Here is a 16,596-nt window from a genome sequence, read left to right as displayed (position 1 = left end):
GGGAGCGCAGGCAACAAGAAGGCGAGTCTATCAGCGACTACATGGCAGCCCTGAGACAAGCCTCCAAGCATTGCGAGTACCGCGATCTGGACGAAGAGCTGCTGGAACAACTTATACGGGGGGTCAGAGACATCCGTTTGAGGAGACGGTTGCTAGCCAAGAGCAACCTGACATTGGCAAACGCTCTGGACGAAGCCAGAGCCCATGAGATGTCCAACCATGCAGCAGACACCTTACAAAAGCGACTCACGCCGATGGCGGGCGCAAAGCCGAGCACAGTCCACCACGAAGAAACCTATCGTGAGTCAACCAGCGAAGAGGAGGAAGAAGTCCACTACACCGGAAAATCGACAAGGAAGACCCGGAGGAATGCGGAAGTTGCGGGCGACATCAGCGCCAAAGATGTAAGTTCAGGGCGCCATTTGCGGCGGTGTGAAAGGAAGGGCACCTGGCTCAAGTCTGCCGAGCACCCCAACCTTCCGCCGAAAATTCAAATCGGCCAATCAGAGCGGCTCTGAGTCAGAGATGCAAACCCACATTCCGCCGAAATTTCAAACCAGCCAATCAGAGCGCGAGATCGGCGAGGCGACCCGCGATTGGCCAGGAAAGAAAGGGCGTGAAGTCAAACCGAATGACTGTTACCATAGACCACGCAGCTACCCGGATCGAAGAAAAGATCTTCACAAACCCGACAATTGAAGGCGTACCGTGCCGACTGGAAGTAGACACAGGATCAGCTATCACAATCATGTCCTGGGACACTTTTGTGAAAGCCTTGCCGCACATCGCAAAGCGCAAGCTACAGAAACAACGGCTCCGGGTGCAGGATTACCAGGGCAACCGCATCCCTGTTCGAGGACAACGACCGTCGAGGTCAAGTACGGGACATACGAAAAGACCCTGCCCATCACGTTAGTCGAGGGAACCTTGCCAAGCTTGCTGGGGCTAGACTGGTTCCGGGCGTTGGGAATGGGGTGACTGGCGTCCACCGAGCGGATGCAACCTGCAAACGCCCTAATGGAGGAATTCGCAGACGATTCGAGGACCGTTTAGGCAAGTACAAGGGGACCCCATCTCCTTCAATTTAGACCCCAAATAGCTCCCATTAGGTTAAAGGCAAGGAGGGTTCCTTTGCACTCAAACCTAAAATCGACAAAGAGTTAGATAAATTAGTCAGCCAGGGATACTAGTGCCAGTTGACCATGCCAAATGGGAGACGCCAATCGTCACCCTATAAAACCAGACGGGTCCATAAGAATTTGCGCTGATTACAAGGCTACCTTGAACAAAGCATTGCAAAGAGCGCCTACCCAGTTCCAGTAGTGCAACACTTATTGCACTCACTAGGCACGGACAAGTTTTCGCCAAATTAGACTTGGCACAAGCGTACCAACAGCTACCCGTAGATGCTAGCACAGCTGAAGCCCAGACCATTGTAACGCACCGGGTGCCTTTAAGTGCACCCGTTACAGTTCGGGGTGAGTGTGGCCCCGGGGCTATTCCAAAATTTGATGGAGCGGCTCCTACAAGGGTTACCGGGAGTCGTACCCTATTTCGATGATGTGTTGGTATCAGGGGAAGATTTAAGAGAACTGGGGAAGCGGTTAAGGAAAGTTTTGGCCATTTTTAGGTCGGCAGGATTAAAAGTCAAAGCAAGCAAGTGTCAGATAGGGGTCGAATCTGTTGAATTTTTGGGCTATAGAATAGACAAAAAAGGGATTCACCCCACTGAGAGCAAAGTCAAGGCGATAAAGAGAGCCCCAGCACCCAAAAACAAGACAGAACTCCAGGCTTTCCTGGGTCTGGTAAACTTTTACGCCGTGTTTTTAAAAGACAAGGCAACCGTTGCTGAACCGCTGCATAAATTGCTTGGAAAAAACACTGCTTGGTCGTGGGGGAAGTCAGAGAATAGGGCATTTGAGGCAGTAAAAAGTTTGCTATCAAGCGATAGCCTGTTAATACAATACAACAACAGACTGCCGTTAGTATTGGTTTGTGATCGTCCCCTATGGAGTAGGAGCTGTACTTAGCCACAGACTCCCAAACGGCACTGAAGCCCCTATAGCGTTCTATTCACGAACGATGTCCCGGCTGAGAGGAATTACAGCCAGCTAGATAGGAGGCTCTCGCAATAGTGTCAGGGGTGAAAAATTTCACGAATCGTTTTGGGAGAGACTTTGAAATTATCACTGACCACAGACCGCTATTGGGATTACTGGCTGGCGACCGCCCAACGCCAGTGGCACTATCACCCGGCTGACCAGATGGACTATTTTCTGGCAGCCTACTCTTACAAACTGCAGCATCGACCTGGAAAGAGCTGGGGCATGCGGACGCATTGAGCAGATGCCCATTGCCGGGAAATCGAGGACCCTACTCCGGCACCCCGTTCTACTAATTGACTCTTGGGACTCTGGCCCAGTCACATCGCAGGAAGTGGCTCGGCCTCCTACCGGGACGTTGTTTTAAGAACTGTAATCGGTTGGGTTCAAAGGGATGGCCGCTACCGGGCGACCGCTTTAGAGAGTTTGTAAAGAAAAGAGGGAATTGTCTGTGCAAGGGGTGCCTGCTCTGGGGGATAGGGTGGTAGTTCCAGAGAAGCTGAGAAAAAGTCCTGGAACTACTGCATGAGGGTCACCCAGGAATTGTAAGGATGAAGGGGCTAGCCAGGAGCTATGTTTGGTGGCCCCTAATGGACAGGGAAATCGGTGACAGGGTTGGCCGATGCCAGGTATGTCAGGAATCCAGACCACTACCACCTACGGCCCCAGTGTTGGAGTGGGAGAAACCCCAAGGCCCTTGGTCCCGCATACACATTGATTTTGCCGGCCCCTTCCACGGCCAAACATTTCTAATTGTGGTGGATGCATTCTCCAAATGGCTGGAGATCATCTTAATGAAATCCACAACCGCGGGAGCTGTCATTGCAGCGCTAAAACACCTTTTCGCCACACACGGGCTACCGGACACCCTCGTGTCCGATAACGGCCCACAGTTCACCGCAGCATTATTTGAAGGGTACCTGGCTGAAGAGGGCATCCGACATGCCCTCTCAGCGCCGTTCCACCCTGCGTCGAACGGCCTTGCTGAACGTTTTGTTCGAGTGCGAAGAAGCGCTATCACGAAGCGGCCCCGCGATTGGCAGGCACAGATCGACGATTCCTAACCGTCCAACACAGGACCCCTGTGTGGCCACCGCCGCAGCCCAGCCGAGCTATTAATGGGGCGGAAGCTACGGTGCCCGCTAGACCGGCTACACCGAACTACGTGCAGGACGGGTTCAAAACAAAACCAGATAGAATCCGGGAATTAAACATAGGAGACTCAGTGTGGGCACATAATTACAGCGACGCCCAAGCTGGAAGAGGGGATAGTCATAGACAAAACGGGCCCCAAATCTTACCTAGTGGAAATAGACGATGGCAGAGTTTGGAGGCGCCACATAGATCAATTAAGAAACAGATTGAGCGATAAGGCAGAATTAGGCGAGACCAGCCCTGACTATGATTTAATTAACCCCACAGCTGACTGGAGCCGAGAACAAACAGAAAGCGTAGAACCAAACAGAGACTTATCTGAGCCAGGCGAGGTCCAGCGACACCCTCAGGTCCCTCTAGAGGACAGCAGGTCCGAGCCGGCGAATAATCCAGGGCCGGATGGCCGGGAGGAGGAGCTCAGAGGAACGAAAAGCCCCTCCAGCAAGCTCGACTCAACTCCAGAAAGTGAACTGCGCAGGTCCGGGAGAGTCAGGAGACGCCCCACGTACCTGCGGGACTACGTAGAGAAGTAATATGCAAATATTGGCAAAGTGCCTTCTGGGAGGGAAGGAGTGTAATGTATTACTGTAAGTTTTGGCGGGAGTTTTAGGCGGGAAGTATCTCGCTTCTGATTGGATGCAGCCTCTGGCTGAAGTGTATATAAGGAGAGGTTTTTCTCCAGAGTTTTGCTGGGTCACACTATATTAAAGAGCTGTTGTCACTAACCTGGTCTCCTGCCTCGTCAATACCCAAACCTAACAGTTCATTTGTGGTGGATAATAACAATTGCACTTTTCTTTCTGCTGCCACGCCGCAGACTCAGGTATTCAAAGGTTCCTCACAACTGTTATTATCCACCACAAACGAACTCCTGCATTATTGAATGCAAAATGCTATAATTCTAGGGGTGCGTTAATTTCGAAGCGGGATGTCAATAACAAGAGGCACAGAACTTGCAAAACTGTAGCCTGGCATTATTCCAATTGTTCCTGTATGGAATTAGATGAGATACGGTTTTCCTGGAAGTCCTTGCAGGCCCAAATGATATCAACAGAATTCATAGAAAGAGACTTAAGAACTCTTAAGTGGGGTTCATGAGCCAGGCAGCTAAAATGTGGGCCAGCATTTCCACAGCATTATAGGGGATCCCAAAGAAATCCTGTATCTTGAAGAGGAAAAATTGTGAGGAGAATACTCTAGATAACACTTCTGAGGATTTGGAGATTTTCAAGATTCTAATCACTCTACTCCACTCCACTCCACTCTACCACTGCCATGGTGGTGCAGTGATTAGAATGCAGCATTGCAGGCTGACTCTCCCCACTGTCAGCAGTTTGATCCTGACGTGCTCAAGGTTGACTCAGCCTTCCGTCCTTCTGAGGTTGGTATAGTGAGAACCCAGACTGCTGGGGGCAAGAGGCTGACTCTAAACTGCTCCAAGAGGGCTGTAAAGCATCACGAAGCAGCATATAAGTCCATGTGCTATTGCTTAGGTTGCAATGGCAATTGGGACCAGAATTCTCTTGCTAAGCCATGCAGCCATAAAGTGTGATGGCAATCCCCTTGCCATCGTTAAATGAGGAATACATGGGTCATTAAATGAGGACCTCACATGACTGTGGCTTTCGACTTCTGGCTGGCTTCACCGTTGTCTTTGCTTGGGAACACTGGAAATCGCAATCCTGTAACCGCAGCTGCCTGCCTGTGAAGTCATAATTGCAAACTGAATGCTGAGCGGCTGGATCCCAACGACAGGAGGTGGGGACACGGAGACGGCCAGAGCAGCCGGGAGCCCCCCTTGTTCAGGGTCATCCTAACTAAACAGTCATTGTACAAATGGTCATAATCTGAGAACTGCCTGTAATTCGCTTTGCAAACGGCCCTGATCCATAAATGAAGTTTGTGCATTTTAGTTGGACTAGAAGGCCTCCAAGGTCCCTTCCAACTCTGTTGTTATGTTATGTTATGTAGTTTGCAAACGAGCAAACTAAACCTTGTTAGATCAAAGCGCTTAAAGGCTCCTGCTGCTCACGGCAGCCGGAGGGGCAGAAGACCTGGGGGGGCTGATTCGGAAAGAAGGAATGGAGCTGCGTTTTCCTATATTGAACTCTGGGAAATCCAGTGGCCATATTTTTTTTGCCACTAGTTAAGAGTCACACACAAGCTTATTCATTTATCTGTTGCCTTATTAATAATCTTTTATAAAGCTGACTAATATTCTAGGGATTGAACGTCTTCTAGGTACATTTGGGATGGCTAAGGGATACCCACTGTTTGTGTCTGCATCAAATGGGTTTTTCTTCACAAAATCCAGACGGGGATCTGTGACAGTGAGAACCATCAACCCTTGGAACAGAAGCTGCCTTTGGAAGTTGTGGGAGCTTCATCACCTGAGACTTTCAAGAAGAGATTGGACTACCATTTGTCGGAAATGGTATAGGGTCTCCTGCTCGAGCAGGGGATTGGACTAGATGACCTATTAGGTCCCTTCCAACTCTGTAACCTGTTATTTATTTACTGCTCTTTAAAATTAAGCCTGGCTGGCTCCCCATTCAAGGTCAGTCTTACTGGAAAGGGTTGGATGGACACTAGATGGCAGTGGGATCTTACCTTCCTGGAGCACAGCACCCCACAGCATTGTAAGCAACAAAGAGGAGAGAACCTTTCAAAGTTTACAAAGAACAACCTTCCCCGCTTTTATCCCCTTTATTTCATTCATCCAGCTCTTTGCTCCTTGCTTTATGGACATGTCTTATTTTAGCCCTGGAAATCTACTATAGTTAAAAATGCGATTAAATGTGGTCCAAAAACTGGAGTACAAACAGTTCTAGCAGATGTTCTCTCTCTCTCTGCCTCCCCCACCCGTCCCTCTCCTTCTCTTCTTCTCATTTGGGGGGGAACAGTTGGAAGGGACCTCGGAGTATAGCATACCTGCATAGAGCTATCTTCATAGATAGGGGGCTGGAGGCTAAAACATGGGAAGAACGGTTGCAGGAATTGGGAATGTCTGGTTTAACGAAAAGAAGGACTAGGTGGCCACCTGTATTTGAGGGGCTGCCACAGAGAGGAGGGGGTCGGCCTTTTCTCAGAAGCACCTGAAGGCAGGTCAAGGAGCAACGGATGGAAATTAGTCCTGCTCTTCATTAAACTAGACCAACCCAATTCCTGCAACTCAGTGGTGGGTTTCAATTTTTTTTACTACCGGTTCTATGGGCGTGGCTTGGCGGATGTGGCATGGCTTGGGCATGGCTTGGCGGGTGTGGCAGGGGAAGGATACTGTAAAATCTCCATTCCCACCCCACTCCAGGGGAAGGATACTGCAAAATCCCCATTTCTTCCCGATCAGCTGGGACTCGGGAGGCAGAGAATAGATGGGGGCAGGGCAGGGCCAGTCAGAATTTTTACTACCGGTTCTCCAAACTATTCAAAATTTCTGCTACCGGTTCTCCAGAACTGGTCAGAACCTGCTGAAACCCACCTCTGCTGCAACTGTTCTTGACATGTTTTAGCCTCCCGTCCCTTCATCATCTTCTCTGTGCTCTTTCCTGGCCCTTACAGGCAACGTTCATTTTTAGGGAAGTAAAATGACGCATTACTTTAGCACAACACCTGCTTTGAAAACTGAAAATAGTGTGCACACTCACGACACTATTCCACCTTTCAAGTTTGATATCCAAGTATTCATTGCGCCAGTTTCCAGGAACCTAAGGAAAAGTTGAAATCCATGACAGTCCCTCTCTCCCTTGAAGACCTCTGTCTGGGAATGGACTTTTATCTTCACTTTCCTCAACTTCCCCTTCAAATGAATCTCAGCTGTTTTAACAGAGGACAGGAACGGTTCAGTCTGGATCTGGATGTGAGATCTTTGCTAATAAATGCTAATGCAGAAGTATTTTTCCCCCCAAAACCCCTCAAGAATTAAAATTATCTTGGGAAAGGAGTCGTTTATCTGCAACTACTTAGACTTTCAGTTTTTCTTAATAGAACCGATAGAAGACATTGGAGTGCGTCCATAGGTGGCAATGCACAACGTGTGTGTGTGTGTGTGTATGTGTGTGTGTGTGTGTGTATGTGTGTGGTCATCTGTGGACAGACAAAAGCGATGAGCAGGAAGAAAAGGTGCATTTGATGTAACCCATTCAATTAAAAAAGAAGTGGCAGCAGAGGAAGGGGAAATACCTCCAGGATACCTTAATTGCTCTTTAATTTCTCTTGCATGATCTTCCCTGACATACCTCGGCCTCTCTGCCTCCGGCATTTAATTGGATCTTTGCTCGTGTTGCTCTTTTAGGGCCCATTTTCTTCCTCCCACCGAGATCCTTTTTAAAAGACGGTCGTCATAATGAAGAAGCCCCGTTCTGCGCTCACAGAAAAGCGTTTCGGAGAGAAGAGTTTTGTTGGAAATGGGCTGCGTGGCGTTGAGGTAGTAACGTCGTCAGCTGTGTGGACAAATATTATATTTTCAAAGGTTGGGTCATATCAGCTGTGTGGTTTTGAAACCTTGCAAATGGGAGAAAAGTGCTGGAAGTGGGAAGAAGGAGAGAGAATGGAAAACCTCCTTCTTAACCAAAGCCTCCCAGAAGGAAATCCAGACTCCACGGAGGCCATCATCTATCAAGCTCCGAGCACAGCAAAGGCAGCGTCAGGAGAAGTTCTGCCGAATGAAAAGGATGGAGGATTTTAGTCGCTCTGGCGGAGTCCGGTGTCTTCTTTTATCGCCTTGCTTGTCGAGACGGCAGAGTTGGGAGCCTTTCCATCACTACTTCAGGCAGCTGAGTCTGAAGTGGTTCATTAGGCACAAATTCTCCTGCCTTTGCCCCCTCCCCCCGTCCACTCGAGTCCTGGCGCCTTCCCGAATGTTGCCCACAATGCAGACATGCATTTATAGCCTTCGAGGGGGCCGGCAGGAAGCAGGATTGTGTTATTGTGCATGGGGGGGGGGGGAAGTAGTGGTGTGGGGGGGGAGAAGCCTAGCCAGAAGAAAAATAGCCCCATTCAAGTAGCACACCTGCTCTGGGCCTCTTCTGAACCTGCCGGGAGCTGAGCCCAGCCTTCTGCGCCTTCTGTTCGGAAGCGAAGCCGGAGGAGACGTGGGGAGGGTGCCTGACTCAGAACCAGCCTCTTCAGAAAGGGGGCACGGGGCTTAGGTGGCTCTCTCTCGGGGGGGGGGGGGATGGATTGAATCCCAATTGTTTCCCCTGAAGAAAAAAACATCTTTGCTTCTGTAGTCTGTAGTCATAAAGATATTTGTAGGAACAGCATGGACAGACTACACAGAGCACACCCTATGCAAAATTAGGCAGACTCTAACTGCCTACTGATAACCCACCACTAATTGTAATATATTATTTTGTCTTTTTTTATTTTTTTTTATTTTTTCCAGGTTTTGGGGTTTTTTTGCTATTTTTTCCAGGTTTTTTTTTTTTTTAGGGCAGTGAGGTGGCCTAGAAGTTGAGCTCTCACCTCACAATCAGGAGACTGTGAGTTCAGTCCTAGGTACTGGCAGATATTCCTCTGACTGGGCGCAAAGAGAAAATATTTGCCGTGGGTTTCACATAGGCATCAGGAAGGGCATCTGGCTGGTAAATGCACAGTTCCATTCACCCCCAACCCCACCACAAAGCAAGGAATTACAGGATTGTTAAAAGAAAAAAATGTTTTCAATGTTTTTATTTGTAATGCTAGACCATAATAAAAATTGATTGATTGTCAAAGAGTTTTCAGTTTTCCCTCAGTCACTCACTTGAAGTGACTGAGGGAAGTTTCCCTCCCTCCCTCCCATTTATTTACAAGATTACCACATGATCCCCTGTTACGATCTTCTGACCTGCAAAGACAATGGAGGAGCCAGATTCACCTAACAACAGTTGACTAACAACCAACTGTGGCAAGAAATGGGGCAAAGCTCACTTAGCAAATGTTTCATTTAACAACAGAAATTTGGGGCTCAGTTGTGGTCGTAAGTCGAGGGCTACCTGTAATTTCCCTTGAAAGGGAAACTGTCAGTTTTGGAAGACAATTTTCTTTTTGCTTTTTAACTGCCACATATTTTAGCTGGGGAAGTTGGGAGGGGGTTGTTGTTGGAGCGATGGAAAGTTAGTCATAACAACATTCCTTATTCAAGGACTTTTGCCTGCGTCTGAAGATTGTATCCAATTGAGTATGAAGAGTTGATTGGACAATGTGATGAACTTGTGGGTGTGGAAAACCTGGAAGCTTTCAGATTCGGGTTTTCCTAGCTGTGCCAACATGACATGGCTAATAAATTGGAACTTTGAGGAACCTCAAGCCTCAGAGCTTTATTTCATTGGGGGTGTTCCTTGGAACCCTGACAGAAACGCCCAGTTCCTGTTCATGACTGGGGTGAATTGGTTGTGTCCCAATGGAGTCTGTCAAGAGGGCATCAGAGGGGCGTGGTTACAGCACAAGCTCCACCCCTTTTCCATGGGCATTGTAGTATCGCTTTTGCTCCCCAAAACTTTTGCAGATCCCATTCCTTGTGTTATTTTGAGGAGAGTGAGAATCTACAGAAAACAGGAGCATAAACGAAACAGAACTTTGCAATCAGATCTGGATTTTAATGTGAAACACACACAAATTCAGAGTTTACAACAAAACACAGAGCGAGGCTTCCATATGAATTTGGACCTGAGGAAAGCAGACAGGTGGGATGAGATGTTGCTGGTGCCCCTTAGTGGAAAATGAATGGAAGGTATTTTCCCAAAATTCTTCTTTTTTACTGTTCTGTAGATGTTGCTAAACAGTGAATCCAGCAACCTGCACCAAACAGCCCTGGGAAAGGTAGAAATGAATAAGTCGTGAGGAGCTTTTACAGGACCCGTCTCGCACCGGAGTGGATTTGCACCCGGGGCTGAGCTCTTGAGCGCTCGCCCTTCACTGGTCTGAGCAAGTCCCCAGCCACAGTTGTCCCGTCTCTTCTCCTTGGGTCTGATGGACAGGACTGCTTACAGGCGTGTGGTGACATGATGCAAACCGACATGGTGTGTTAAAACATTAGTCAAAAACTTTCAGGGCCTTCCAGCGTTGGTGACATTTGAAAATGTCTGGGAGCCACATTCCTTCACTTTCGCTTGTGCGCTGGCTTTGGCCCTGGCACCGAATAGACAGAGGTGTCATTTTCTGGAATATTTGACTGATAAAAGAGTTTTCTCTTGATTGTAGGTGTCAATAAAATGAGCCACCAAGCAGAATGGAATAAAACGGCAGTGAAAGCATTTCACAGATCCAGGAAATTATCTTTGATGCCGGGGGGGGGGGACGCGGGGGGGGGATGCCGAAAGAGTCAAAAGGGTGGCACAACCGTGTCATTGAACCAAGCCTCTGTTTTGCGTGTGTCATGGAGGCAGCTCCTGATGTTCAAACCCAGCAAGTGTGGCAAGGCAGCCCTTAAGACACCCATCTTGGCCTCAAAGTGGGTGAGATTCTGCAGTCGAGGTTTCTCCAACTGCCAATCCATATTGCCTATAATCCTAAAACTTATTTTAAAATGCCAACTTTTGTTCAATAATAGCTGGCAAAGATGAGCATTTCTTGGCAACAGTGAGAAAAATGTGGCGTTTTCCATTGTGATTTTTTTTTTAAAATTAGAAAGCAAAAAAACCTTGACATTTTGTCTAAACATGTCAGCCTTTTAAATGAAGAACCAAGTCTACTACCGTATGAAAGTTGGGATGAATTTTATTTTTTTTACTAGAGATGGAGCTGAAATTATGTTTGCAAACTGACAAAACAGCACTCTTAATGTGATACTTCTTGAAATATGCAGAGGAAACGTAGAAAAAATAATGGACTAACCAAGGTCAGATTTGGTTAGTCTTTGGGTGGGAAATTAAGCGATAATAGCAGAATAAGAAACAATGGGCGAAAGCCCATCAGAGGGAGACCCAGCCTCAAAATGAGAAATTCCCAGACTGAGAGAAACAAGCAGTGGAACAGTTGCTGGAGGCTTTCAAGAAAAGAGAGGAAGATTTGTCTGTGATGAGATGAGGATTCCTGCTTGGGCAGGTGGCTAGGCCTGAAGACCTCCAAGTCCCTTCCAATCCTATGGTTCTATAATTCTAAGCACCAGAAAGATTATGCGTGTATCAAAATGGTGTTGCAATACCCAGAGAATCTGTGACTAATTACTTTTTTTTTAGCAAAAGATTTCAGATATGCACAAAATGTCTGATTAGGAAAAGATATGACATGCATGAACGATTGATTGACAACCAAAATTATCTTTCTAATCACAATAATGTGAAAAAGTAATTATGAGCTAGTCATACTCATTACCTTAGTTAGGTGAAATGGCTGCTTCCAGGCAATGAAATGATCAAGAACAATTTGAAATAATAGTGTACGATTAACATTTTGGATTATTTAAGATTATCTTCTCATTAGAAATGCTGTTATGGATACCCTTTATTAGGCTTTCCTCCAGCTTTATACATTTCTATTAAAAATCAGCTGTAGCTTTCAGCATGCATTTTTTTCTTTCACACATACAATGTTTTCCCCCTTCAAATTTTCTTAGATCTTCTGCTCTTAAGCATTTCAATTTTTTCTTTCTAACTCCTGGATCTGTTGCCCCAGTAAGACTTTTTCTGGCATCCCTCTTGTGCTGAGACTAAAAGAGCACATGCTTGTCCATTTGATAACCAACCCATGGCTTTTCCATCCGTGATGAGAATCTTCTAAGAACCATCTTGGGTCTGGCTCAACTTTCAATTTACCCCCTAATATCCATTTCCATTTTATGCTTTGTTCTGGATATTCATCACAACTCAGAGATAACATGTAATGCTGGATTCAATGTTCGCATTGGTGTCCATAATACTGCTCAGTTGTCTTCTAAAGAGACAACCAAATCCTGCTTCTTTGATCTGTACCTAAAGTGTTGTTGCTTCCAGTTTTCACTGCTACGTTATAAATGTTGAGGCTCCATAAAGAGTGCAGAGAAGAGCAATAAAGATGATTAGGGGACTGGAAGCTAAAACAGGGCATGTCTAGTCTAATGAAGAGAAGGACTAGGGGTGACATGACAGCAGTTTTCCCATAGTTGAGAGGCTGTCACAGAGAAGAGAGGGACAACCTATCCTCCAAAGCACCTGAGGGCAAAGCAAGAAGCAATGGATGGAAACTAAACAAGGAGAGAACTATTCTTAGAACTAAGGGGAAATGTTATCAAAATTTACATAATTTAGTGCCTGTAATTGTATCTCTCCCGTTCACATGCATAAGCAGTTGCAATGTTGACTCTGCTTGGATCAGGAAGTCATCATGATAGGGTAAAAATAAATCTCAAAGTCACTCTGCAATCCCCCATGGTTGGGGTACCATCTTGAAGTTTTTGACCCCATAGAGTTCCCTCATCAAAGACACACTGCAGCAACATCAATTAACAATGGTTGAAGCCACCAGAAGAGCAAGAGAAAGAACTTTGTATCTCCCTCAACATTCAGGGCAGTAATGGAGGAGGAGGAGGAGGAGGCAAAGAAGAAGAAGAAAACAAGGAGAAGGAAGAGGAGGAGGAGGACCTCAAGTTCTGGATTATGCTTCTCCTTTGATGTCATGACTAAGACATGGATTTGATAGGATGACAAAATCATGGTTGGAAGGTAGCTGGTGATAAAATTCCATAAGAGATAAAATATTGATCAACATTTTCTTGCCAGAACCCAAGGTGGGGGCTAACTGTCAGCTGCTCCACCTATCTTTATATAGAATTTAAGCCCCAGGGCCCAGGGAGGTCATGAAATTGGCTCTGGGATTGGGCTGAGTCACTCAGCACCAACCTTGGCTGGATCTCAGCAGCTTTGTTTCTCCAATCCTTGGGCTGCCCCCCACCCCAACCCAGCCCACAACCCCAGAGAGACTTAAGGAGAGAGACAAGCTGATTTGGAACCCACACAAATGCTTAACAGCTGCCTTTTTCCACGCAGGCTTCAAAGATTTAAGAACTCCCCCTTCACCCTTTTCACTGGGATATTTGAAGATCAGCTGCTTTGAAATCTAAAGAGGATTATTTAAAGAGGGCTCTCCCTCCTCCCTTTTCCTAATTTTTTGGAACAGGAAGCATTAATCTACTTAGCACTGAAGCCGGGCCTCTCAGCAAGCTTGTTTCTCCTCCTTGCTTCCTCTAGGGAAGGAAGGGAGGCTGGCTTTTGGATGGCTGCACCATGCAAACACCAGACAGGAACTATGTCCCTCTTGTCCCCAAGCCGACACCCATTCTGCTCTAACCCTGGGACCAGTGCAGGATTAGAGCAGCCAGCAAGGAGCGGTGGGACAGTCTGGCCTTCAGAAAATTCCCCTACGAGGTGACAGAACGAGCGTCCATCAAGGCATTCCTGATTTTAGAAAGACATCAGTCACACTATAGAAAGGACATTGCTCATTATTCAGTCAATGGGCAGCAACATTTACAAAATGCACAGCATGAAAGTCTAATGAAATGGGTGGAAAAAACAACCAACATTGCACTTGTCATAAATACGAATCTGTTGCCAAACGTCTGACTTTTGATCATGTGGCCATGGGGATGCTGCAACCATCGTAAGTATGAAAAATGGTTGCAAGTCAATTTTTTCAGGGTTGTTTTAACTTTGAATGGTCGCTAAACGAACGGTTGTAAGTGGAAATGTACCTGTATGCGATCGTTTGGATTTTTGCAGCCTCAAATATTTGTACTATAAAATTATAGATGGCCACCAGAGGGCAGCAAAGAAATACAAAAAGTGTTCCTAGGCTGCACCAACCCTTCGGCTGTTTCTGTCCTGTAGTCATTCCAGGTGTCTCCTCAATTGGCACATGATAATCCGGTCACAACTTTTAGCAATCGTTTGGAGATGTGCACTCTCGGAAGCAGACAACCAGGCACTCTTCACTAGAACATTCCCTTGCTACTATGCCTTCCTGCCTTGTTGGTCCGCAGACGTTGTTGACCATTGTTTCCATTTTGGTGGAAGGATTTTCCTTGGCCATTTACACACCTACAGACGTTTGTACCTATGTCTTAATCTCTGCACATAGATTGTTATGTCTGTTTGAATGTATATGCATCAAAGTGCATCTGCAACCGGTACAAATAACCTCCTGTTCCTTTCTAATGTCTTAAATCTCTCCTTTATCACGAATGCTATAATACCACAATGGCTATAATTCTTGCCTGGTAAATAATATGTGGCTGGTTTGAAACCTGGCAAGAAAATTTTATTGCTACTTTTTATTTTATTTCCCTGGACTTCCTACTTTTCTCTGTGCTTTTAAAAATAAGTCCAGGAGTGCATTGTTTTGTGTTTTCTTTTCCATCAAGCAGTAGGCAGGTTTGACTCTTAAATTCCCGAGCAACATGAATAAGTGAGTGGTTTTCAATTATGTGACTTCAGGGGGGAAATCCCAATTTTGCAAAATATAATAGCAATGGGGTGGGCAATCACCATAGCTGCCAACTGAATCATGTCCTGCAGCAATATCCAGTCCTTCCCTTTGGTCGATTCCTGACCAACGTCGAAGCCTCCATTGGCCATTGCTGGCTGGAGAATCCTGGGAATTGAAGTCCATACATCTTAAAGTTCTCAAAGTTGAGAATCCCTGGACCAGCAATTGACCACCAACGAAGGGCCTTCTCCTTTCCCACAGTCACAGGAGGATAAGGTTCTCTTCTTCCGTGGATGATGTTGACGACGAGAGGAGGAAAATAGGAAAAGGGAAAAACAGTCATCCCTACTGAGTCAATTCCTTGCTTCCTCTCCTCTTTTAATTGCCAATGTCCAGGAGGAACTGAATTTTCATTGCATGAGTTAACAAAGACAAGTGATGAACCACTGCAAAATCGCTTACAATACAATTACAATAATTCCCCTTCTACAGAGGAATTATTGAGTCTGTCATTTGCACCTCTATAACTGTCTGGTTCGGTTCTGCAACCCAACAAGAAAAACACAGACTTCAGAGGATAATTAGAACTGCAGAAAAAATAATTGCTACCAACTTGCCTTCCATTGAGGACCTGTATACTGCACGAATCAAGAAGAGAGCCGTGAAAATATTTGCAGATCCCTCGCATCCTGGACATAAACTGTTTCAACTCCTACCCTCAAAACGACGCTATAGAGCACTGCACAACAGAACAACTAGACACAAGAACAGTTTTTTCCCGAAGGCCATCACTCTGCTAAACAAATAATTCCCTCAACACTGTCAGACTATTTACTGAATCTGCACTACTATTAATCGTTTCATAGTTCCCATCACCAATCTCTTTCCACTTATGACTGTATGACTATAACTTGTTGCTGGCAATCCTTATGATTTATATTGATATATTGACCATCAATTGTGTTGTAAATGTTGTACCTTGATGAACGTATCTTTTCTTTTATGTACACTGAGAGCATATGCACCAAGACAAATTCCTTGTGTGTCCAATCACACTTGGCCAATAAAATTCTATTCTATTCTATTCTATTCTTATAAAATCGCGATAACCATTTAGATATGAGCCAGCAGTGTGCAGCAGCTGTTAAAAAAGCCAACACAGTTCTGGGCTGCATAAACAGAGGGATAGAATCAAGATCACGTGAAGTGTTAGTGCCACTTTATAATGCCTTGGTAAGGCCACACTTGGAATATTGCATCCAGTTTTGGTCGCCACGATGTAAAAAAGATGTTGAGACTCTAGAAAGAGTGCAGAGAAGAGCAACAAAGATGATTAGGGGACTGGAGGATAAAACATATGAAGAACGGTTGCAGGAACTGGGTATGTCTAGTTTAACAAAAAGAAGGACTAGGGGAGACATGATAGCTGTGTTCCAATATCTTAGGGGCTGCCACAAAGAAGAGGGAGTCAGGCTGTTCACCAAAGCACCTGAGGGTAGAACAAGAAGCAATGGGTGGAAACTGGTCAAAGAAAGAAGCAACTTAGAACTAAGGAGAAATTTCCTGACAGTTAGAACAATTAATAAGTGGAACGACTTGCCTTCAGAAGTTGTGAATGCTCCAACACTGGAAATTTTTAAGAAAATGTTGGATAACCATCTGACTGAGATGGTGTAGGGTTTCCTGCCTGGGCAGGAGGTTGGACTAGAAGGCCTCCAAGGTCCCTTCCAACTCTGATGTTATGCTTATTTCCCAGCATACTGTGTTGTTTTTTTGGCAGGTGTGTATTTTTATTGTTTTTTAGTGTGAATAATCTTGGAAACAATAGAATAGAATTTTTTATTGGCCAAGTGTGATTGGACACACAAGGAATTTGTCTTGGTGCATACACTTTCAGTGTACATAAAAGAAACATGCATTCGTCAAGAATCATAAGATACAACACTTAATGATAGTC

The sequence above is a fragment of the Ahaetulla prasina genome, chromosome 8, assembly GCF_028640845.1.
Source record: "Ahaetulla prasina isolate Xishuangbanna chromosome 8, ASM2864084v1, whole genome shotgun sequence".
NCBI lineage: Eukaryota > Metazoa > Chordata > Lepidosauria > Squamata > Colubridae > Ahaetulla > Ahaetulla prasina.
Note: the sequence above shows the minus strand (reverse complement) of the source record.